Source organism: Chlorocebus sabaeus, chromosome 13, assembly GCF_047675955.1.
Source record: "Chlorocebus sabaeus isolate Y175 chromosome 13, mChlSab1.0.hap1, whole genome shotgun sequence".
NCBI classification, from domain to species: domain Eukaryota; kingdom Metazoa; phylum Chordata; class Mammalia; order Primates; family Cercopithecidae; genus Chlorocebus; species Chlorocebus sabaeus.
The window spans coordinates 15,281,790-15,306,533 of record NC_132916.1 but is presented as its reverse complement, the minus strand read 5'-3'; the positions used below and the strand labels follow the sequence as shown (position 1 = coordinate 15,306,533).

Here is a 24,744-nt window from a genome sequence, read left to right as displayed (position 1 = left end):
TTATGTGGAATCTAAAGCAATTGAACTCAGAAGAAAAGTAGACTGGTGGTTACCAGAGACTGGAGGGTTAGGGGCATGGGGAGATGGTGGGTAAAAAGCCTCACATAGGAGAAATAAGTTTGATTGCTTTTTTTCTTGAGATCAATAGCACAGCATGCTGAATATAGATAATAATTGAGTACTGTACATTTCAGTATCACTGAGTAAATTTCTAATGTTCTCATCATAAAAATGTTAAATATTTAAGGTGATATATATGTTAATTAGCTTAATTTAATCAATCCACATTGTATTAAAGAACCATAATCCACTCTGTATCCCATAAATATATACAACTATAATTTGTCAATATATAATAACAAAGGAGTGATTTCTGGCAATGAATTCAACAGCAAAAATTAATTCTGGTGCATGATTGTTATCATTCAATTCCTCTTTATTTTCTACTGCAAACAAAGATGTTCCTATTTAAATAGAAATTGCTGAAAATAGTTACTTATTAGGATTCATATATAACTGACACTGCTTTTCAAGATCCAGTTATTTCATTATTGGTAAGATTTTCAAATTGACACGTATTTATTAAATGCTTATAATGATTGCCAAGATTCCCTCTAATTTTGAGAAAATTTCATTATTCTTTTCATATATAAACCATCTTAATTTCTGATTCTGTGACCCTGATTTATATTTGAGTCTGAGTTTAAACTCTGCTTAGTTGAAGAGAATAATAATATCCATTTCTGGTAGCACAAGCTAAGAAAACAATGAATCATATTAAGTAAATTAAATAATTGTATTCACTTTAGAAACAGATTAATATTTTGATTTTTTAAAGTTAAAGGTAGTAATAATATCTTACTAGCTCTTTTAACTCTTGAATTACCTCAGCATTAAAGACAGAAGACGTGAAAGAAAATCTGGTTATTCCCAAATAGAGATGAAACTTGATACTACACTTGGTGACTTTCAAGAATTCCATTAATTTGAGTGACTCTTCAAAATCCTATCTAAAATATGTTTTCCAGCTAACTATGTATTTTTAAAGGACAAATGTATGTTATTTATATACTGGGTTTCTTGACAACTTGATATTAAGCACGCCTTACTATGCCATGATTTAAAATGTATTTATTTAGATGTGCAATACTTAATAAGCAACTTGAAATTTGGGGACTGACATGAAAACATATTTGTCTATCTCTGATTTGTTCTTCTGAAGCCTGGCCATACTTCTTAGTCTTGATTCTCTGGCTCTCAGGGAACTGCTGAAAAATTTCTGAGGTCTTAAGATCACTTTCTGTAATTCAAACTCTATTCTGAGGACATCCTTTGTAGTTGCAAACTTTCAAGCCTGAGATTAATACACCTTTAGTCTTTTAAAATTATTGCCCAGTGTCTTCTTAGGTTTGTCACAATATTTACCTTAAACAGGGGTACCCCTTAAAGGAAAAATGTCTTAAATTTAGCAGTAGGCTTTGGTAGATAAGTAGGTTTTATTATAAAAATAAGTGAAAGAAATAAGAATTTTTGGTTCCTCCTTCAGGGCCACTTAAATTGGTGCCCTTAGAATTCTCAATATTGATTTTGACTGCTTTAAGTGTACTACATGCGTGTGTGTGTGTGTCCTATTTCCTAGTTTAATTTCCTCAAGTCTTATATTTTCAAATTTTAAAACCTAGCTAATGTCTCACTTCTTCAAAGAAATCTTGGATGAAGGAAACTAAATTGTCTCCATCCACAGTAGTTCCATAATCTCTCTTAATTAGGTGTCAGGGATCTTAGTATTGCATTATCCTTCCTCATGACCTGTATTGTTCACCTTTTTTGGGGTCATTCCAATGACCACTGAACTTCTCAATGCTGATTTTACTTGAAGATAATTGTGCTGCCTTATTTAACTTGTCAGGGGTAAAACAAGTTTTTTTTTTCTTTTTTTATAAATGCTTTGAAAAATTGAACATTTTCACCATTCCCCTTCTTTCTTGCTAATGAGAAATGGGGCTGGGATGACTGCCTAGTGAGTAGACCAAGGACTACAGGGATTTTGTCATTTCTGTTGGCAGAACAAGAGAAGGAAGAGGCGGCTCCACAATGGGGTAGGAGCAGGTATTGGGGAATAGAGAAGATTTCTGTGCCATTAGGAGCTGAAGGTATACCAGAGGCTGCTGAAACTCCATAGACTTAATTGTTTGTTCATTCATTCATTCATTCATTCATTCATTCCACAAATATTTTTCAGAATATTTGTATTTTCAAAATGCCTCCTCTGTGTTGGGTGGCAGGATGAAAGACATTTGTGTGCCCTGAAGCTTTTATTCCAGGTTAACTAGCTCTGCTTTCTGGTGTGTCTTGGTTCCTCTTTCTAGCGGCTTTGTGTTCGCCCTTACCTGTGTTTTTCAAGGCTCAGGGTAAGTTCAATGCATGCTTTTTATTGAGAATGATGTTTATTACAAGGCTTTTAACCTAATTTAGCTGCTGAAAATTTCCTATATGAGTATTTTTTCCTTTTCCAAAATCATTTTTCTCCTTTGTTCCTTATTTTCTTTAGTAACATTTAATTTTGATAAATAAATAAAAAATAGAGTGTCTTTCCTTTTTAATCACCTCTTTCCTCTTGAATTCATATTCTTCCTTGGCTAACTAAATAAAAATGCTTGGAGGATATTTTTCCCCCATTAAAAAAAAAAATCTTGTTTATCTCTACATGACATTCTCTCTTTTCTGAAAGTGCTTTCACTTTAGTGCTTTTTTCTTTTGCCTTTTATTTGATATTCCTTTTTATTCTCAGGCTCATTGAAGTCAGTTTTTCTTTTTTTACACATTCCACTATTTCAAGTTGGCCTGTATCAGCACTTAGTTTCTCTCTCTTTTCTTCATCTCAATAAATCTTTTTTTCTCTTAATCTTTTCCTTTCTCTCCTTCTTTTTCTCTTTACGGGGAAGAAAGATTTGGAAACTCTTTTTTTTTTTTTCTTTTTCTTTTTTAAACCATTGTCCTGGGCCTTTCCCTCCAGAGTCAGAGGGCATTCTCAGGATGGCTCTTGTCTCTCTCCCAGGGAGGCAGTGTTCACGGTCTGCTCCTCTCAGCTCTTCTCCCCTCCTCTTCCCCTCCTCATCCCCTTTGCCCTTCATTCTCTGAGAACAAGGTTAACAAGTCCTCCAGCTGTCCCATATGTACAGCTTTTGGTTTGGGAGGCATTGTACTAGGTTTTTCTCACCTTCTTAACTCCCCAGTTAGGAATACTGATAAATGGATTCCTGGCTCAGGCTAGTGAGGAAGGACCATTCTTTTTGAAGCCCTTTCTAGAGCACATGTGAATTACCAATGTCTCTTTGGTAAATCTGTGGTGCACCATGGAAATGCTTGTTGTTTTCGAAAAGAAAAACTTGCATTCCTCTTGCTTCTATTTAAGTAGATAATTCCAGGTTTGGCGTGGTGACTTGTGCCTGTGATTCCAATGCTTTGGGAGATTGAGGCAGGAGGATCATTTGAGGCCAAGTGTTGGAGGCTGCAGTGAGCTAGGATCAAGCTACTGCACTCCAGCCTGAGTGACAGAGCAAGACACTATCTCTAAACAATTTTTTTAAAAAATAGATAATTCATTTCATATTTTCTGGCCCTGTTTTTACTTTTCCTGTACTTCACAAATAACTATGTGTAATCACATATATTTGAATATAGGCTGTTACGAAGTGCTAGCCTTTTCTTTGCTAGGGCTTAACCTGAAATAATGTAGATTTCAAGGGTGTTAGAACAAAAAGCCCTCATAGATGCTATCAAGACTTGCTTTCAAGTTGAAGGCCAGACTCTGAAAGTCGTAATATAAGGGTAGCAATGGTCTATTTTCATTTTAAGAAGGAGAATGCTTTCAAGTGGCAGATTATAAAAATGTAACTTTCCAGCTCCTAGCAATAATTACATCAACGTAGTGTGTTAGCAGTGGTGTTGTCTTAAGGGAAAAATTAAAAAAAAAAATATTGCCTAATGAAGGTGATTTGGCAGTCCAGAATTTTTCCAAGATGAGATGAGCTCAACATGGGGGAGAAGTAATAAATGTGGTCCTTTTTGTTCAAAAGGTAAGGGACTCCTCATCAGAACACACTCTGGATCCAAATGCAGGCAGTGGTTAATGTGGGACCAGAACTCAGGACTTTTGACTCCTACTTGAGTGCTTCCCCTTAGAAAACAGAATATTAATTTATTCTTTCATTCAACAAACATTTACTGGTGCCTATTATGGGTCAGATAGATGGAAAACGAGATGATGATACAGGAAACTCACAGCCAAGTAGGAAGTTGGCAAAATCACTCAGCAGAGACTGCCATCGCGGGTGCTATGCGTGCTGCTAGAGTGGGCAGAGGGGTTATGGGAACCCATAAACTTTACAGTTTCAGCTTTTATTGAGTATTTGTTTTACATCTATCTGCTATGCTTACAAAATGTGCCTATTTTATGTCTATTTATGGGTATCTTGTTTGCTTTTAACCTAAGGTATTAAATTTAGCTTGTATTCCTCTATGATGATCAACCTGTCTTCCACTTTTAGACCTCTTAAACCACAGTTACACCTCCCCTAGCTTGGCAGGTACTCAGTAAATGTGTGTGTGTGTGTGCGCTTTGATAAGAATGATACAAGTGGAGGCCGGGCGCAGTGGCTGAAGCCTATAATCCCAGCACTTTGGGAGGCCGAGACGGGCGGATCACGAGGTCAGGAGATCGAGACCATCCTGACTAACATGGTGAAACCCCGTCTCTACTAAAAAATACAAAAAACTAGCCGGGCGAGGTGGCAGGCGCCAGTAGTCCCAGCTACTTGGGAGGCTGAGGCAGGAGAATGGTGTAAATCTGGGAGGTGGAGCTTGCAGTGAGCTGAGATCCGGCCACTGCACCCCAGCCTGGGTGACAGAACGAGACTCCTTCTGAAAAAAAAAAAAAAAAAAAAAATGATACACAGTTTTTCCATCGGGGTGCTGTGTGTTCTTATCATAAATCCCTATCAAGTTTTATTGTGTTTAGGTCTGCCCACTTCTCCAATTTGTGATCCTTATTGATTTTAACCAAGAACTTAAAGTTGTGGACCACTATTTATTTAGCATGTTTCCAGTTCATGTATCTAAGTAGCTAATAAAAAATGTTGACTAGAGCTCAGTCCAGGGCTTACCATGGCTCTCTGCTATGGTCCCTGCTCAGCAGATGAATTTGTAAGAAGGCTCAACTCACCCAGAGCCTCCCTAGAAAGTTTTCTAAAGTCAAGGACAGCAAATAAAGTTATTATTCATTAAATGTTCAATATTCATTATAGATAATATATTACTTTTTAGTCAAACTTACAATAAGGTAGAGTTGTATTTTTATTTGATCAATGTATTTAACAGTAGGTTTGGGCCCTTACATAATTATTGTGCATGTTCTGTTTTTTCTCATTTTGTAAGACCTGGGGCCTAATTTTACCATTTCAAATGACTATGAAATTTTATAGTTGTTTCTTTTCCTTTGTGACATATTGTTGGTTGATTTATTGGATTTTGAGTCCTTGATCAAGAAAGAACACAACCCCTAACTATGAACTGGTTCTTATGGAAAACACAATCTGCTTTACAATGATATATTTTATAATGGAGTATCTCAAGAACTCATTGTTGCAACCATTGTGGACTACCTACACTTAAGACTACTTCAAATTCAAATTTCTATCAGGTCTCAGAAAGAAAAGCATAAAATTTACCATTACATTAAATTAACTAACCTAATTTTATTTTTATTGTTCTTTTTCTAAGATAGACTTGTAAATTATTTTTGTATATGTGCTTTTAGAAGTAGAAAATCCAAAATGTTATTTTTTCCACTTAAATGATATTATGACCATTTAAAGGGGAAATGAAAAGGATGATATAAAAGGGTGAAAGAAGGAGGGAAGTAGAAAGGCAAGAAGAGAGCTTCTAATAAGTAGAAACACAGACGGAAGGGCAAAAAGGCCCTGAGAAAGAAGGCCAGTGGTCTCCAGCGTCTGCTGGTCTCTGTGAAGGAGACCCCCTCATGGTGGCCCCTGCAAGCACATTGCTACCTTCCATACACTCTGTCTTCCCAAACTCTGGGACAGCTCTTCTTAAATCACCTCCACATCTGCCAGAGTGCCCTCTGAGCTTGCTTACCTCTAAGTGAACTGAACTCAATTTCAATCATAAAAAATAGATAGTTAAATATATGGCATTGGTCTTAGAGAATTGCTAATAATGGGCATTTGAACAGCACTAAAATTTCGCAAAACTCTTTTTAGCTACATTTTCTTATTAATCCCTACAACAGCTTTGTGAGGAATACATTATTATTACCATTCCCATTTTAATGATTAAAAAAAAGCTCAGAGAGGTCAAATTCCTTGTTTAATGCCACACAGCTAGGAAGTGGCATAGTGATAACACAACCCTTTGGTTCTAATTCTGGCAGTTTTCCTATTATGCCTTCAGACCTCTCCACTTACCTTCCAAATACACATTTAGTGATATCTCAGGGCAGAGGTGGTGTAAATAATTTCTAACAGTAGGGAATACAGGCATCTCATTCTTCCTCAGGTCAGCGCTTCCCCTGTGGGACACCTCGGCAACTGTTCTTTTCTCTTCTCAAACACATACTTTCTCTCTTTTACTTTTACCTTGCCAGTGGCATTCCAACCATCCCCTTCTGTCCCCAGACTCATACATCTGATTTTGGCCTCCTTGTGTGCAGAGGGAAGAACTATTTTGCTGTGGCTGTTCTATACTTCATTTGTGCCTGAGGGCTTCCTCAGTTCAATCTGAGACTGACTTAATTTCAGTGTAGCCAGGAGCCATGGAGGGGAAGGGAAGAGAGAATCATCTTCTCACAGAGCACCAGGGCTACCAGGGAGTAACGTTCTCCATCAGTAGTTCTCCAAAGAAGCCAGAATGAAAATTTACAGCTTTTGTTTCCCCTTTCCTTTATCTTTCATATCTCATTTCTTCCTGCACCTGGTCTTATTATTGCTGTATTTGTGCCATAAATGAATATCATTAGAAAAGCTGGTTTGCCATAAACTATATTGCTAATATCATTTATAACTCTGTTATGAAAAAGATGTTTTAGGTTTGAGTGACATCCAGTCTTATAATTGCTAAGACTTAGGGGTTCCAACACACCTCACTAGAAAGTACTCGATCATAGTATGTTCTTATTTGTAATATATTATGCTGTGTAATATAATATATATGTATGTGTTATACTAAAAGATATCCAAATTCATATTTCATAGAAGCGAATTCTCTCCTTAAGTCACATTAACCTCTGTTTTACCAACTAAGGAATCTTTGGTGCTGAGATTCGAAGGGGAAAGACAAAAACCAAAAGAAAAATGCTTTTCTTTTTAAATAAGTATTTTGGTAGCTTAGTATATCAGTCCATAATTAATTATGTGGCAAGTAGCAATTATGATAAAGTGGGAAACCCTAGGTCTATTTACCTGCATCTGAGGATTAACAAAGTTGGGTTCAATTCTAGGGAAAGGGATCAGGAGGATTCACGGAGTTGAACATAGGATCTGTGCCACTGTTCTTGGGGAAGAGTAGGAAAGAGACCTTAGCAAACTCATGACTAACTTGTTCAAGGTTTCCAGAGAAGGTTGGCAGTGAGTATGGCAAGGAAGATGACCTTTAGAAGCGGGAAACTTAGAATGAACAGGAACAGGTTTGGGGAAATGTAAATAAAACTCAGTTGGATAAGACATACTGAGTCAAATGAATTTGTTCTGGAAATCCCAGGTTCTCTGTGATCAACATACATTCAGCAGAGGACATGCTACTAAGTGGGTTCATCCAATGAAGAGAATGAATAGTAGAAAGATGCAATGAAGTCCACAGGCTCAGCTGTACCCCCATCAGAAACCCTGCCTCTCACCTGTGTGCTGGTCCGCTCCAGCAGGCATTCTCTTTGAGAATGCTTGAATGGGATTAGAGACAACTGAGAAGAGCAGAAGTGAAGACCATGTAATTACAGAAACAAATGCTTAGTACTGAACAACCTGGTCTTGGAAGCTGTTTTTGGCCACCCGGTCCTTGTTAACTCAAGACTGAGCCCTCAGTTCCCTTCCTCCTTACCCTTCCTGTGTTTCTGTGTGTCCACCTCTGCTCATTTACTGAAATACCAATGACTTCTGTGCCTTTACCTCCCTCTTTATTTTCTTGCCTCAGGTTCAGCTCATACCACACAAGTCTATGCCATATTTTCATTTGGATGTTTTCCCATCAGGACAAACTCCACCTGGCAAGGCTGAGCTCACTCTGCTCCGTCCTAGCTTAGGTTCCTCTCCTAGAAACATTTCCCTGTTTCTGTTTGCAGTGATAACATGCTCCCCACCACATAGAGTCAACGTCATCTCGGACTCATCTTGCTCATTCTCATTTCCAATCAACTTCCAAGTTCTGTCAAACGTTTCCTTAAAAGGTTTCCCTCCTCCTTTTCTTTCTATTCCTACTGTTAATCCTCCATACTTAATCACTCTTTAATCTCTTAACTGGTTCCTCTACAACCTCAACCACCGCATTTTGCCTGACATTCTAATGCTGGCATATTATTTTTTAAACATATTAAAAAATCACATTGAAAATGTTTTAGAGACTTCATTTTGCCAATGGAATAAAGATTACACAAGACCACACAGTTAGAGAGACTTAAGTAAGGCTAGAACCCGGGATTTTTGTGCTTCAATTCCAACACTTTTTCTACTGAAGCATACCATGTCTTATAAATTCCAGCACAGGGATACAGTATTTGTCCTACTTTATCTCTAAATGCTTTAGTTCTTTATACTTTGTTTTAATCTATAAGTTGCTTCAGTTTCTTTTGGAGGTAGAAGAGATCGTAAAACTTGGAAATCAAAACAAACGTTGGTTAAAATAAAAATGCTGGTTTTACATTTTGGATGTTTGGATGGTTTCTGATTCAGAATTCTCTCATCATTGACTGCTGCTTCCAGAGAGAGCATCTCTGTTTTGGCTGGGCTGGAGGTAGCTCCGGGTCTTGTCATGCTGTATTTCAAGAATGTCTGGATAGCTCAATATTTCAATACTGTTAAGGAATGGAATACCATTCTATCCAGGGAATGTTAGCTAAAATACCCATTTTAACAAAGTCTAAATTAGGGTTGGAAGATTCTAACAAGGCTTATTTATAATGTCGTTACTTGGAACTAAGAGGTATCCCACAAGGGCTCTCTAGCCGTCTTCAGGACCTAGAGGGTGGGGAAATTGGCCGACAAAAGCGGAGAACTTTGAGGAGATGGAACTCCACTGCTGTAAATATGACTGCCCGGGGAAACATGCTTCACCCCGTATCCTGGAGGAGGGCTCTGCTGGACTCAGCCTCCCAAGGGCAACAGACCCTTTATATCCTATCTTGGGCACAATAATTGTCTCACTTGTTAGTGGGTTTGTTTCTTATGCCACCAAGTTATAATGGATGAGAAATTAGGTCAAGATGTGAAGCCCATATTTGGCGATTTTCATCTTTAACGCACTTTCCAAATGTTAACTAATTAATCTGCTTGACAGTGTTCCATTTAACAGTTGTGCACGTTTTATGTTCATAAACTCTTATAAACTATTGCTTTGATATTTCATTCCTGATTCCTTCCCTGTAGGCCAAATTCAATAATTCTTTGCTGACATGATGCCACTTCTGCCTCCACAATCTAGGTGTCTTCATTGTGGTAGATGCACAAACAAAAAAATGAGATGAGGACATGGGAAGGAGGGCAGGAAGGAAACAGCTTCATCCTTGTAAATATCAGAAATGCCACACTGAGGCAGACCTGGAGCTCAGGCAGGAGCTGCCTCTGACACGCCACCAAGATCGAGTGTTTAAAAACAGAACCTTAGAACACAATATCTGGTGCATATCAGGACTCAGTGAATACTTGTTAAATTGATAAATTAATGTGCTGAAAAACAGCCCTTCTACTCCAGTATATCCATTCTCCCTCCTTTTCTCCCTCCCTCTCTCCATTCTTTCCTCCATGCCTCTGTCTTTCTTCTCTCTTTCTCAAGTGGGGGTATGGCTGTCCTTCAGCACACAAATCAATCCATTCAACAAGTATTTATTGAGTGTCTGTTATGTGCCAGGCCCTGTTTTAAGCACTAGGGATACAGTGGTGAATAAAGCAGACCTCAGTCTCTGCTCTCATGGAGCCCCGATACAAACACCTCCCTCAAACATTCCAAGACACTCTTGCCGTCTTAGTCTATAGCAATCGTCAGGGAAATGAGTTCCATATGTTTATTTTTCATGGGGTAAATTGGTACTAAAGCTTTCTCATTCAAGCCTCAAGGTGTGCTGCCGGGAATTATTCACCGAAGCCACACCCCTACCATCTAGACCACTAGTTCTTGAGATTTTTTAATGAACCTCATTAAGAATCTGATGATCGGTATACATCCAGTGAACAGGAGATATATATATATGTGTGTGTGTGTGTGTAACAAAAGTATATATTTATGTACACACATGTATAGATATGAAGAAAATGTGCATGCCGTTTAAATAAATTTGTAAACCTAAGGTCCACGGGCCCTGGGTTAAGGGGCATCACCTACTCTAGAAATATCACTGTTTTATAGCCTTTATTTCATTTATATTTCAGCTATTACATTTATATTTTATAGATTGGAGAATGCCAGTTATTAACACTGATTCTCATAGGCAAGCGTTTTCACTTCTTTGATCTCTTTGTTTCTTTGAAACATCTTGGCCCTTGTTAAGGTAGAAGGACTTTAAATGCACAGAGTATTCTAGCTGCGGATATACCATTATTTCTGAGAGTAGAATATTGGTTTCTGCATCAGTTTTGATCTTTTAGTGAAATCGGTATATTGTCTTTAGGGTATAGTTTGTAATGATGGCATGCTGCATAGTATTGTAGATAGGAATCTATCATTTTCCAGGATAATTGGCATTATACTCCCCTGAATGTATTCTCTTATGCTTGCCTATAAGGAATTTCATCTGCCAGTTTTCTGCGCCCATATGCAGTATTGTGAAGTTTTCAGTTTCCTCTGCATAAACGGCATAATATTTCACTATTAAAAAGAACTTAGCGTCATGTGTAAATCTGAGAATTTCATTGGAAATAGTCTCTTGTTATGTCATATCATCCCTTTGTGAATTGGAACAATTTAAAAAATATTTTTTCTTGCCCTTCTCTCGTTTTTTGGAGCCATCGTCAGCTGTCTTCCAAGATAAAACAGTTAATGAAATTCCACGTTTGCTCCCAAATAATGTATGGCAAAACATTATCAGTGGACATCTCTGGTTGGCTGGATTATGAATGATTTTAATTTTATTCTCTTTGCATCTCTGTATTTTCCACATTTACAAAGAACATATATTACTTTTGCAATAAGGCATATTATTAAATCTACACGATTTTTCATGGATTTTTATCAAAGTTTTACTAAGTATTTAAATAGAAGACACCTACAGGATTCTTTTTTTTCATATGCTTCCTTAGAAATATTAGAGAGGTATAATCCACTTTCAAAAACTCTTTTGCCTTTCTAGCTGTAGATTATGTTACACTTAAGTGTACAGGGAGCCATATTCTTTGGTCTTTACTCATGAATGCCTGTCACATTACTAGTTTGCCAGTCCTCCATTAAATTGATTTGTCTACACAAGTTTCAATGGATCCAAAATTTCACCCTTGAGTTTCCTCTAAACTCTTGGGTGGAGCCCATTTAGTTCCAGTGATTACTCAATTTCAGGAGAGAAAATTGTGACCAAATGCATTATTGATTCAGCCAAGAACATCCAGTTTATTTATTGCTGTTTGATTTTTGTACCTGTGACTGATCTGCTTCAAAAGTTAATTTAGGAGTGAGAATGTCACTAATGCTTTCCTTTATACACTTATTCATTCTGCTATCTCCTTTTCAGACCTGAATGGACTTTTCATATCGTGGTCATCAATCAATTGGTTTCATCGATTTCTGCCGCCCATGTTTCTAACAAAGATTTTATTACTGAGGTTGGTCCCTCAGAAATGTTGGCTAATTATTTTTTAGATTTTAAAACTTTTTTTTGTATATATTCTGCTATCTATGATATTCCTTATTATTTTTTCCATTTGGGCACACTAATTTTTAATACGATGCATTTTTCAACAGTATGTTTTCTTCCTAAACTTCACTGATAAAGTATATGGAGTTCTGTTATTGTTGTTTTTACTGTTGAAATTCTCATCTTTTGCTCTATGGCTTATATTTTTCATGGCCCTCCAAAATATATTTTAAAATAATTTTCAAATTTTCTTTGGGTTGTTATCTCACCTTTGAAACTTTTCTTACTAACATCACTTTAAAAAAATAATTTCCTTCTCAAACTAGGGCCCTGTGTCATTGATTATTTTTTAGACAGACTCAGTCTGGAATCACGCTTATATGGATGTTTCCAACAGAGACTTTCTATCCAGCTCATACCCATTAGCTGGAGCCTTGGATAGAGGGTCCTTTCCTTGTAAGTTTTAAAATGGCCTGTCATAGGAAGTAGTCGTCTTAATCAAAACCTTAACTTTACATTTCCACAAATTAATGTGTAGATAACTGAAGTTCCTCATTTATGACTACTAGAGATACTTTTGAAATTTGCTATCTTCTAGTATTTCTGTTTTATTATTTAGATTGGGCCTGGCAAACTTTTCTATAAAAGGACAGGTCATAAAATTTTAGGCTTTGTGGGCCATATGGTCTCCGTCGCAGCAACTCAAATCTGCAGATGTAGTGTAGACGCATCCATAGACACTATGTAAACAAATGAGCATGGCTGTGTTCCAATAAAACTTTGTTTATGGACTGAAATTAGAATTTCCCACCATTTTGATGTGTCATCAAGTGTTATTCTTCTTTTGATTGTTTCAACCATTTAAAAATGAGAACTTGAAAATTATAGAGAAATAAGCAGTGGGGCCAGATTTGACCTGTAGGCTGTAGTTTGCCAACCCCTAATCTAGATATTTAAGTATAGCATTTCTATCCACAGTGATTCTATCGTATTTCCTTTTCTTGTAAAGTCTTGCAACTTGTTTTTGTTGAAGACAAGTTTGTCCACCTCGCAGCCTGTGGTCTGCATGTGGCCCAGGATGGCTTTGAATGCAGCCCAACACAAATTTGTAAACTTTCTTAAAACATTATGAGATATTTTTGTGATTTTTTTTTTAGCTCATTAATCATTGGTGTTAGTGTATTTTATGTGTGGCCAAAGACAATTCTTCTTTCAATGTGGCCCAGGGAAGCCAAAAGTTTGGACATCCCTGGTTTACAATGTCTTAAAATACAAAGTCACATCTTCTCCTGTGTGCCTACGCCATATCCTTCCTATACGGAGTTTTTGTTTGGCAGCAAGAGACTAGCTGGTTCCATACCTGCTAATTATATCATAGTCCTTATTTGTTGCCAAGTGTTCCCATATGGCCATTTGGTCTGGTAAGTCTTTAATGTTTATTTGAAGCAGTTTTGCATACTGAATTGATCTTTCACTACCTCTCTCATCCATTAGTTCTTAGATTAGGGCATCTTTGTTTTATTATCCTTATTTTTTTTTTTTTCCAGATGTACCCTCAACTTTCTCCTTGATTGCTGTATTTCAATCTTAGATGACACAGATATATGTTTCCATCCATTTTCCTCCCCATTCCTTAGTTTTAAACTTTCTGAAACTTGCAAAATACCTTAACAGCCTTGTGCTATTTTACCTCAGATGGCAGCCTACTTTTTCTATATAGGTTCTACTTATCCTAAAAGATATGCTGGTTCTACAATTCTCTTCCTTATATCATTATCTCGTCTACATATTCAGACACTGGAAATCTGCTTATCTTTAAAATTCTTTATAGAGTCTACTTTACTTGGAGCTTGGACTGAAGTCACTTATAACTTAAATTTGGCCCAGGAGTGATTCAAACTGAGCCCTTACAATTGTTAACTGTTTGTTTTCCCCAACATTAGCGCCTGTTTTATGAAGGTTGCTATAGGTGTTACAGCAGGCCATTACGCACATGGATCATGGCCAACACAGTCTATTTAGGAGCCAGTTTAACCTCATGGGCCCAGCTTTTTTCTGTTCAGTAGCATCCCTTGTCTTGGAGAAGTTTGGTTAGAATGAGATGACTCAGAGAATCTCCTAGGAGGTGGATTCCAAACTAAGATTCATTACTTTATTCACTATTTAGGTATTTTTCTTTAGTGTAATGTAGATAGCATTGAAATTAGATTCAAGACGTTTGAATTTTTATTCTTTATACACGACTTAACCAAATAAGTTAAACCAGTCTAGACCTAAGTTTCTTGTACTGAAAAACGAAGAATTTTCTGTAGTTGGCTTCCCAGACTCTACCTCTAACAGTCTAAGACTATACAGTAGATTTTATGTTAGGAGAAATGATATGCCCAAGTGCTCTGATATTTGGCATATAGAGATGTCATTTCTAGGACCATGATACTTTCATGTGAATTAAAGTCTTGCTATAGTTTGAATGTGTGTCTCCTCCGAGACCTATTTTGAAATTTAATTGCCATTGTAACAGTATTAAGAGGCGGAAAGTTTAAGAGGTGATTAGGCCCAGGAGGACATCACCCAAATGTGTGGGATTGGTGCCATTACAAAAGGGCAAGTTCATCCTGCTCTTGTTCTCTTATCCTTTTGCTTTCTGCCTCTGACACAGCAAGATGGCCCTTGCCAGAGGCCAGTCCCTTGATCTCAGACTTCCTAGCCTCCAGAACTATGAGCCAATCAATGAATGTCTCTTTAGTATAAATTATGCAATCTGTGGTATTTTGTTATAGTAGCTCAAAATGGACTAAGGTAAGTCTTAAGTTTTAATTGCTTAATTCTTTAATATGTTTCAGTGATGATGAAAATACCTGTTTGTCAGGACCTCAAAGAACTTTGAAAATTACTGTCTTGACTATTCATATGAAGAATTGAAGGCACAGAAAGGTGGAATTTGCTCAAAATGAGAAAAAAGTACCAAGTCTCAGAATTAGTTACCAAGTTTTATAAATACTGATTGAGTGTACCTAATCTGAGAATCTGAAATGCTCCAAAATCTGAAACTTTTTGAGAACAGAAATGATGATCAAAGGAAAGGTTCATTGGAGCATTTAGAATTTCAAATTTTGGAATTAGGGATGCTAAATCAGTAAGTAAAATGTAAATATTCAACAAAAATCTGAAATCCAAACACTTTTGGTCCCAAGCATTTTGGATAAGTGATACTCAACCTGTAGTAGTTTCAGTTAGAGCAAAACTTATCATTGGTTCCTCAAAACTATTTCTAATCATAGTTTCATGATATTTAGTGTATGCTCTTTCAGTTCAAAAGTTTAAACTAGTTTTGATTTTTTATTCTCAAAATGACTTTTTGTAAGAGTAATGACTATCCAACGCAAAAGATCTCTCTTTCCTCTGGGTCCTCAGACCAAGCCTTTTAAAAAAATTTTTAAATAAAGCAAGCTATTTATGTAGAATAAATTGAATTAAATGGTGAGACACCATTCCGATTTTGGATTTGATATCTCTGTGGGTAGAAATGAGATGACTGAATTGAGAGATAGAATTAAAATAATTCATTTCAATATTAAATAATAAAAATGGATAACATAGAGTATTTTCCTACTGTGTTTTTCCTATACTAGATACATTTTGCTGGTGGGGGTGAGCATCTGTCATACATGGTAAGTTGTACTCCGGTGGCACTATTGAACATTCACAGTGAGCGTTACTTCAGTTTTGACTACTTTGTCTGTGATGTTGCCTGTTGATATTCACCTTCTTTTGATAGCCTTCCCTCTAGACTTCTGGCTGCTTATTTTGGCTCTCTGAGTCTAGCTTTTGGCCTCTCTTCTTGGTGTCTGCTGCCCATAGCCTAGCGTAATACCACATGTAGGAGGTTTCCAGAAATTGGTGTAGAGGGAGCTCTTTGCACAAGGCAAATTTGGGAGTGTTCTGACTTTGTGAATTTAACTTCAAAAAAGAAAACAGTCTATGACTTGGTGACTTTTGTTGACATGGTGACTTCTAGATATAAAAATCAAATAGAAAGATGATCTTCTAAATGTCAACTATCCTGGCTTATGTTTTGATGCAATTCCTGGGTGGATTATCAGGCAGATAAGTCCATGGCAAGGCATATACAAGTGACATGCAGAGGATATAGAGAAGCCACCTAAAAATAATTGTCTTAGTTACCAAAAGATAAATAGTGTATGATTCCATTTGTATGAGAAACCTAGATTAGTCAGATTTATAAAGACAGAAAGGGTGGTAACCATAAGGGTCTAGGGGCAGGAGAATGAGGAGCTGTTGTTTAATGGGTATGAAATTTCATTTTGTTAGATGAAAAGAGTTCTGGATTTGGATGGCAGTGATCGTTGCACAATAATGTGAATGTGCTTAATGGCACTCAGCTGTACCCTTAAAATGATTAAGATGGTAAATTTTATGTTATGTATATTTTACCACAATGTAAAATATATGTAAAAATAATTGTCTTTAGTTTTTTTGTTCATGTGTAGGTGTTTTCTGCACTCATAAAAATCCAAGGTATTAGTTGATTTGCATTATTAATTTGGTGACATACCCTCATAGGAAGTATATCTGCTGATAGTTGAAATTATTAGGGAAGGAAGAGGTCAAGATGGTTACTGGGAGGGCTTCCATTTCAACTCCAAGATTTACTTTAGCATTCCCCCAAGCCATGGCAAAAATTGATTACTAACTAATTCCACACTTGTAGCACATAGAGCTTTGTTCTTTTCCTCTTTTTAATTTGAAAAATTAGAATAGCTGGAGAGATGGTGGCAATTTCATACTTCGCTCAGCTTCACTCAGAATGTTCAATTTGAACATTTCCTAAATATAAGATGGATATAACCCATTTACCCAGTTCTAGGAGTTTGATATGTAGACAGCTAGTTTACTGAGTTTTTTAAAAACACAGAGAACAGGCCAGGTGTGGTGGCTCATGCCTATAATCCCAGCACTTTAGGAGGCCAAGGTGGGAGAATTGCTTAAGCCCAGGACTTCAAGACCAAACTGGGCAACACGGCGAGACTCCATCTCTATGAAAACAACAACAGCAACACATACACAGAACAGAAATCGCAAGTCAACTGTGTTTTTCTAAAATGCAGGCATATCTAGGCATTTCTACAGGACTCACAAAGCAGAATGTGTATCTATTTATATGAAGGACCTGGAAAAGAATTTTTCTCAGTAGAAAAATTAGAGGTTCACGTATTTGGTCCAGGATGTTGGGGTTTGAGAAGGTTGACACATAATAGCCTCTTTCCCCCCATCCAAATGCTAACCCAAATGATAAGGTGGAATAAAGGAGATAGAGGGGAAAAAACATCCAGTTTTATTACAATGCTGGAAAGCATGGCTTAGGAGGGGCAATGGAGGCTTCCATCTTGAATCTCAGAATAGACAACCTCACCCCCAATCACAGGCAGTGCCATAGGCTCCCGTTGCAGGGACAGAGTCTGTGCCATTAAGCTTTGGATGTGGAGAATGCACCAGAGCGAGTCCTATATGGGCAGGAGTTGAGCTGCTCATGCCCAGTGTTTGCTTCTAAATTTGTCAACGAGATAAAGCAACCCTCTTTCTTAGAGGAGAGTGAGGGAGGTGGAGAGTTTCCAAGAGTGTCCTCTCCCTGTCGTTTCTTCACATGAGAGAATGAAGCCCGGGCTCTGGAGCCTTCCCTCTTCCAACCCTCACCCCACTGCGGTACAGCTTGCTCGTCAATATCTTAGGACTTGTATTCCTGAGTGGAGCCCAGTGCTATCATTCTGGTCCAGTTTCTGTAGAACAGATTACATTAAGAGTGATGAAAAGCAAAAAGAGGAAAAAGAGAAATGCTGGGTTATTGAGAGCACGAGGCCTCACCAGCATTGGCTTTTGCAGCTTACGCAGGAACTGGAGATGATGCTCCGAATCTATATCTATTCTCTCACCTTTGGGTGGCAGCAGCCTTCATGGTAACGTCAGCAGGCATCAGCAGCAGCCCTGACAGCTTGGAAATAACAAAAACAACAATTATGATAAAAGCCAATATTAATAAGCATTTATTGTGTGCCAGGAATTCTGTTAAACAATTCACATGCATTACATCATCCCTTTAAATTTTCTCATTATGAAAATTTACACATTGAAAAGTAAAGTGTCTGAATAAGAATTGCCATTATACCATATACCAATAATTACACACGTTTTGCTGTATTTGAGTAGTTTTTTTGGTGGAAGTATTTTAAACTAAGTTTCAGATATGATGCCAGTTCACTCCTAAATATTTCAATATACACCTCTGAAAAATAAGGACACTTACTACATAATCATACCATCGTTATCACCCTTGTCAAAATTAACAACAGCTCTCCAACATCATCTAATATTCAGTTATATTCAAATCTCGCCAGTTCCCCACCACAAATGTCTTTTATAGCTCATTTGCTTTAACCGGAGTCAAATTAAATGTCGCATTTGATTATGATATTTCTTAACTATCTTTTAATATAGAAAAGTCCTCCTTCCTTTCTTTTTAAAATAGTACAATATAGCCTCTTTTTTTTTTTTTTCAAAAAAAGAATCATTACATTGGCTTTTGAAGGGACCAGAATGGTTGTCCTTTGTAATGTTCCTCCTTCTGTATTTGTGTTGTTGTTTCCTTATGTTGTCATTTAACCCATTCCTCTATCTTTTATATTTAAAGGCTCAATTAGATTCAAGTAAAACCTTTTAGCAAGAATTCTTCATAGGTGTTGCTGTATGTGTTAAGTAGCATTGCATCCCATTGGGAGAAGTATCTACTCTCTGGTTGTCTCACCATTAATGACACTGAAATTGATCATGATCTTAAGGTGGTGACAGCCTGACCTCCCATTGTGGCATTAGATCATCCAAGCCTCAGTGCTATGGCTGTCATGCACATTTGACTGGGATTAGAAATGTAGCATCTGACCCTAGAATCTTAAGCACTTCCTTCTCCTGACCCCTGTTAGCAGTGTCTTTAATCCATGTGAGAACCATGGTTGACCTTTGATGAGCGATACATTTCACCACCATGAGCAGGTACAAGAAAAGAGGAGAATGACAGAGAACTGTTCTGGGTATTCTCAGAATCACTAGCTATAAATATATGAGGACAGAGTCAGATTTTTTTTCTTTTTTTCTTTTTTTTTTTTTGTAAACTGGCATTATAAATAAAAATGTTCTCTGTTTACATTTTTACTCTTAGGCTATTTTGGCCAGAAAAAAAAATATGGTTACACAAAACCAAGCAGGTTAATAGCCACATTTCTACCCTAGTGAGGTAGGTGTGGGAGTGAGTAGCTGCTGCTGGTAAAAGACTTGGAAAGTGTCAGGTGGGTCAGAAAAACCAGATGTCACCGCACCCACTGTGCACATTCTTTTTTCTCTTAATCATATATTGCCTTGGACCATTCATTCTTGTTTTTTATTTTTATTTTTTATTTTTATTTTTGTAAGCTGAGTGTTATTTCCCTACACGATTGTAAGCCCTCTGAAGGCAGGCTCGGTTTTTGTCTTTTAGAAACAATGTTTATGTGGGAAGATAAATATATACAATTACCCCTATTCAAGACTACTTAGGGGAAATTGATTATATTTATCACGTGACCATGAGCCAAGGAGTCAATCTTTGAGCTCTTTCCTTGTCAATTAGTGTTCAGCACTGGTCTGCGCTGTGTGGTGGAAAGTCTGTAACAACTTGGACTGACAGCAAAAATGCCTGCAGGCTCATATACATGGACTATGAGTAGAACACAAAACAAATACTTCTACTCTGTCTTGGTTCTTGGTTCTTAGAGTAGCTTTGACATGGAGAAAGTCTTAGAAATAAGGAAACAGGAACTTCTTAATTAAGGATGTTAGAAATGTAAAAACATGTATAAAAATAAAAATGCTTATATCTAAGTGTATGTGTATAGGCTGGGTGCTGCGGCTCACACCTGTAATCCCAGTGCTTTGGGAGGCAGACACAGAAGGACTGCTTGAACCTACGAGTTAGAGGCTGCAGTGGGCTGTGATCATGCCACTGTACTCCAGCCTGAGTGACAGAGTGAGACCTGTCTCTTAAAAAAAAAATATATATATATATATATATATATATATATATATATATATAATGTATTTGTAAATACACTGACACACACATTCTAGAGAAAGTGACTAAACTTTCAGAATAGTCTCATTAGAATTTGATTAATTACAGCAACTCATTTGAAATTTCGCCTTTGTATTTCTAATGATCTCTCTCTGTGTATTTGTTTTGTCTGTCCAGTCTGGACTGTAAGCTTCTTGCAGACAGCCCTGTTGTTTTATACATTTTACTCAACACAGTACTGTGGGCATAATTTGTGCTCAAGGAACACTTATGCCAGAATCACAATAAAGGCCCCACATTAACTATTCTGAGGATGCCAGAGTCTGGTCAGCATTTTACTGTTTCAGATGGTATCTAACTTCCACATAAGATTAAGCCTGCATAGTTCTTTTATTGCTCTGTATTTTGGTCACCCGTTACTATTCTACACCTCCAAGCATTTTCTGCTAAAGAAGCTGACTGAGCAAACCCATGAAGATATTTTTCATTTCCTTTGATGGAGCATAATGCTTTCGTATATAAACACAATAACACAGTCATTACATATGCACTTACATTATTGTAGCGGCTGTGTGCTCAGCAACACTTGCAGCCAGGCAGGGAGCCCAATAGTTCTCTTTTCCATTCTGATCTAAATTATGTTCATAATAAAAGAGTTTTCAATCAAGGTAAATACAATTTCGTCCTAGCATAACATCTATATTCCTGCTCTCTCTCTCTCTTTTTTTCAAAAAAATTCTTTCCTTTTATTCTAGGTCACTCACCCTGATACGCATGAGATTGTCCTCTGGTGGGGATAACAGCGTTGCTCCTCAATGAGCTATAACAACGGCTGTAAATGCATCTCCTGTAACATACCTCTGTGATTTGCAAAAGTGGGAATAAATCAACGCAGGGAAGAGATGCCACGTTAACCCAGAAGCTAAATGTTACATCATGTAGCGCGAGGCTGGGGAAGAGAGAGCCTGCTTTTTCCTGGCAGCACAATATCTTTGTGCTCGTTGCCTCCGCCACAGCCCCATTAAAACAATCATTCTGAATCTGCGGGAAATTGTCACCTCTTTCTTTCCTGCCATGGAAGCTGGTATTGGAGGCTGCAGACATTGCTCATTCCCTTCAAGGTTCTTAGCACACACGCAAAACAGAAAATGAAGCTTAATTTATTTAAAAAAAAAAAAAAAAAGTGTCAGCTTACCCTCAGGCTCTGCGCAGGCACCAGGGAAAAAAGAAAAGATAAATGCCTCTAGGTGAACTGGCACCGACTCTAATTCTCCACTCACTCTGCTGCTCCACTGTATGTATCGCATTAATCATGCTGGATGGGTAGACATTTCAAAAACTTAAGCAATTTTCAAACAAAGAGGCACCATTTTACAAATACAATAACATAACTTTATTTTGTGATTCTTTCTTTGTACCAGCAGTGAATCTGAAAAATGTGCTGCAGATGTTAGTAGAAATAATTAATGCCCGGGTTGGGGATGGGAGGGAGAAGCATGAGGAAAAAGACAAGTGTGGGCAGAAGAGGGGCCATGGCTGCCTTCTCCTTTCTCCTCTTGTGATCTTTCCCAGATCCTGGGTCACCTATGATGACCTGGGTGATGTCCCTGAGCTCCTGAGTGCTCTGTTTCTAAGAACTGAGCTCTGCTTTGGTTCTGACTACCTTGTTGTTCTCCTGTGAGTTCAGGCATCTCCGTTCCTGACACCCGGGCCTGTGGCTAGCACCCTGCCCCGTGTGTTTCATCTTCCTGATAATGACACCAGCCATCTTCAGCCCAACGTGCTGCCTGCGTGGGGTATCCACTATCCTGCCCTTCCCTTTCCTGGGAAGGGCCTAGCTCCTCCAGGAAGTCTTAGTGTCCACTGTGACCTGGCCCACGACTCTTCCTTGGGCACTACACTCTCTCTGCATGCCCAGCTGTTTTTGCACCCCAGACTGGGCCTGCCTCCCAACCCCATTCTGCTGTAGTTTGGGAGGTTTGTGGCAGACTGCTTCTCGTGTTTTCTGACTGTGTTTCTATCATCCTCTGACCTTCACTCTCAAGTTGGAAGGAAATAAATGAGGAGAAGTGGAGTGGAGGTTCCAGGAACTCAAGACAGTGGGACTGTGGCAAAGACAACTGGCACTTGAAGGACATTTTAGTGAATTGGAGTATCTTGGTGCAAAGTCCTAAAATTCTGAATCCTCAAACGATTGAGACACGTGTGTGTGTGTGCTGTGGGAGAGGCTAAGAGAGCCCTGGTCTCTTTCACTACAGGTTTCTGGGAAGTTTCTAGACATCTGTTGTTGAGAGAAAAGCCAGGCTTTCTGTGTCACAGATAAAATGATGAATTGGACGTGCTCTCCTTGATTCTTGAAAACCAAATGTCCAAACTTTCACCTTTAATTTGTAAAACGGGAGTACAGAGCCTCAGCAAGGATGAGAAACACCATCTACTGAAGAAAATCCATGTCCCAATAATTTGGGGAGTCATCCCTTGCCTAACAGAGCAAAAATCTACCAAGAATATTTTACTTATTATGACATATATCAAGTGTGTACAGGATTACGGCTTATGTAATATAAATTAAAAAACCAATTTGAGAAATAAATATTATTGAGACTATTGAAGCCCTCTTTTATTCCATCTGTTCCCATTCTCTCTTCCCTCTCATCAGAAACTGTGTTCTGAACTTGGGGCATGTAATTTATTTTCTGTACGATTATTTAAACCTATAAAATGCGTGTGGTTATATGTGTGTATGTTTGTGTATAAATAATACTGTTTTGCAGGATTTACAATCTTATTTAGTGTTTCCACTCAACATGTATTCTTCTACAATCTTTTTTTTCTCAATATGATTGTAAAGCTTATCAATGTTGTTCTAAATTCTGGGATCAGCAAACTGACCCGTGGGCCAAATCCAGCTGGTTGTTTGATTTTATACACCCCTCAAGCTAAGAATGGTTTACATTTTTAAAGAATTAAATAATAAAGAAAATCAAAGAAGTAGACATGACAGAGGCCATATGTGGCCAAAACAACCTAAAATATTTATGATCTGCCCCTTTACAGAAAAAATTTAATAGCTCCTTTTTGTTATTTCTGTTGGGTTATTCTTATCTCTTGATTCTTCTATATAGACATTGAAAAAATTAGCCTGTCAAGTTTTATGGAAAGCCTCTTTTTGATTTTGTTGAAATTACTTTGAATTTATAGATCATTTTGAAGAGAATTGACATATATATGGCATTGGACCTTTTGATCTGTATTAGTTGTCTGTTGCTGCTATAACAAATTACCAAAAATGTGTCAGCTTGAAACAATACAAATTTATTATCTTATATCTGTTTGTTTTAGATCAGTCTCCAACATGAATCTCACTGGACTAAAATAAAAATGTTTGCAGGACCATGGGCCTTTTGGGAGCCTCTAGGGGAGGATGCATTCCCCTGCCCTTCCCAGCTTCTAGGGGCTGCCCATGTTCCTTGGCTTATGGCATCTTTTACCTTCAAAGCCATTGAAACTATCACTCCAAGCTTTGCTTTTCTTATCACATCTCCTCTGACTCTGTCGGACTCTTCTGCCTCTTTCTTTCATTTTTTAAGATCCTTGTGATAACATTGAACCCAGCCAGATAATCTAGGATAATCTTTCCATTTTGATGCAGTCATCTCAAAGCAACCATAATTTCATCTGGAACCTTAATTCTTCTTTGCTATATAATCTCACATGTCATAGGTTCTAGGGATTAGGATGTGGGCATTTTGGCCTGAGGGGAGGGATTAGTCTACCTACCAGAAGCCTATCTAGTGAGTTTTTTCTTTCAGTTAGTATATTTTTAAATTCCAAAACTTGCATTTGATTCTTTTTATATCTTTTATTTCCTTGCTGAGACTATTTTTTCATTTGTTTCACGAGTGATTTTAATTGCCTGTTGGAATGTTTTTATGATAGCTGCTTTAAAATTCTTGTTAGATAATTCCAACATTTGTGTCATCTTGGTGTTGGCATCTGTTGATTTTTCTCATTTGGGTTGAGTTTTCCTAGTTCTTCGTATGACAAAAATTTTGGATTGCATCCTGTACATTTTGAGGATAATGTTATGACACTCTGATTCTTATTTAGATCTTCTATTTTAGTTGGCAGTTAGCAGGTTTAGGTTCAGAAACACACATCCTGGCCCACTTTGGTGGTTTGTGGTTCAAATATCAACTTAGTTTTCAAAGGCGTTGCCATGCTATTTTGGTATGCCCCACTTATGTGTAATCCAGAAGCCAATCTAAAACCTGGGCAGTATTCCTCACCAGGGTTCAATTCTCAACTCATTGGCTGTGTTGATTCTGGTTGGTTTCACACACTGGCCTCTTGGGAAACTATCCAAGATTTCATGCACAGATTTAAGAACTCTTTCCTTCAGCTCCCTTCTCTCTGTGATCCCCCCATTCCCAACACACACTCTGTAGCCTCTGCTAGATACTTACTAAGTGCAGGGCAGGAATGATTGACAGATCTCCCCCTTACACAGTCTCGGGTTGGGGTTGGAGGCAGGGTGTGGGAATTGAGGTGAAGGTGA

General features: G+C 37.7%; 2 long non-coding RNA genes across 2 annotated transcripts; one reads left to right on the top strand and one right to left on the bottom strand.

The window, feature by feature from the left end:
* Positions 1–11,519: 11,519 nt before the first annotated feature.
* On the top strand, positions 11,520–23,198 carry LOC119625231 (uncharacterized). Its single transcript, XR_005241340.2, has 3 exons — positions 11,520–12,035; positions 15,700–15,738; positions 20,942–23,198. It is a non-coding gene; the product is annotated as an uncharacterized lncRNA (long non-coding RNA).
* Positions 16,808–20,931, bottom strand: LOC119625230 (uncharacterized). The gene is made up of 3 exons (XR_005241339.2): positions 20,742–20,931; positions 18,019–18,077; positions 16,808–17,865 (listed from the first exon to the last, which is right to left on the bottom strand). It is a non-coding gene; the product is annotated as an uncharacterized lncRNA (long non-coding RNA).
* Positions 23,199–24,744: the final 1,546 nt, after the last annotated feature.